The 1,280-nt window shown below is 65.9% G+C and overlaps 1 protein-coding gene across 1 annotated transcript in view; it reads right to left on the bottom strand.

The window, feature by feature from the left end:
• Usp6nl (USP6 N-terminal like) overlaps positions 1 to 262 on the bottom strand; it is a 129,727-nt gene extending 129,465 nt beyond the window's left edge. The window contains exon 1 of the mRNA XM_055593896.1: positions 98 to 262. The gene's annotated coding sequence lies outside the window, so the exon portion shown is untranslated. The remainder of the gene's footprint in view (positions 1 to 97) is intronic.
• Positions 263 to 1,280: the final 1,018 nt, after the last annotated feature.

Here is a 1,280-nt window from a genome sequence, read left to right as displayed (position 1 = left end):
GGCGGCGTCCGGCTGCCCGGGGCCAACTCCGTCCCGACCCCCTCGCCCCAGACCCCGCCAGCCCCGCCAGCAGCGGCCGAGGAGGAAGGGAAGTTACCTCAGGGCGGTCCCGGCGGCGGCCAGTCGCGGGAGGCCGAGCGGGTCCGGGGCGGCGGCGGCGGCGGCGGCGGCGGCGGCGGCGGCGGCGGCTACCGCAGTGCCCTCCGCCCCATTGTTTCCCTTCCAGGAGGCTCCCGGCACAGCCGAGCCCGGGAACCAGGAAGTTCCCCGGCGCGACACCTCCTGCCGCCGCCGCTATGGAAACGGCCCCCGCCTTCCCCAGGGCGGCTCGCCCGGGACCCCGCCTCCGCGCCGCCGGCCCCGCCCGCCTGCCTCACCGGCCACCAACAGTCGCCGCTGCGGCCGCGGCCGCCGCCATCTTGGCGCGGGCGGGCGGCCCCTGCCTTCCCGGCGGCACGTGCGCTGCCCCCGCGCTCCCGCCGGGCGCGCTCCCGCCGGGCTGCGGGCGGAGGCCGAGCCCCCCGAGCCCCTCTGCGGGCAGCGGGGGCCCGCGGAGCCCGCAGCGCCCGGGCATTGCTCCAGAATGGACCAGTGCGGCGGCTGACCCCTAGGGGCGGGCGGCGGAGCAGGGGGCACGTACTGCATCTGCGGCCCCACTGCTCCCCGGCCTTCAGACCTTGCCCACAGCACTCGGGGTTTTTTCCTCTTCCACTCGGTATCTCCATCCGTGAAGCGAAGGTAACCGTACCTGCTTCATGGAGTTGCTCCCTGCACAAGTGATTGCTTAGTAACGTGGACACGCGGTGATAAGCTGTCAATAGCGTGGCGCCGTTACCGACACAAGGTCACACGCCAAGTGTTCAGATCAGCACGACTTGGAGTAGGCTACCGTGTGCGAGCCTTTTGCTGCCTAGGACGTGCTCAGGTGTTCACCTCTGTCCCATCTTGTTCTGGGTCAGCTTTCCTTCTGTGTGTGTCCTGGAAATTGTCAGGAGTTTTAATCTTCACAGTCTCCCGTGAAGGGCGGCTGTGAAAGGGGATGATGTAAACTTCCCAACACTATAATTTGTTGACAGTTTATTCAATAGAAGCTGCAAAAGTTTGGGTGTGCGAATAACTAAAAGGCTTCTGTCCTTGTTTCCAGGAACTAGAATTACTAAAGCTGGCAACTGCTCTGTTCCTACTCTCTCCCAAACTCGTGAAACCTGACTCATGATGCATGCTGTGTGCAAGGGACCCAAGTCCAGCCCCTTCCACCTGAGAGTTAATAGCTGGGTCTC

This window comes from Psammomys obesus, unplaced genomic scaffold, assembly GCF_907164565.1.
Source record: "Psammomys obesus unplaced genomic scaffold, mPsaObe1.curated_primary_1811, whole genome shotgun sequence".
Taxonomy (NCBI): domain Eukaryota; kingdom Metazoa; phylum Chordata; class Mammalia; order Rodentia; family Muridae; genus Psammomys; species Psammomys obesus.
Note: the sequence above shows the minus strand (reverse complement) of the source record. Positions and strands in the feature narration are given on the sequence as shown.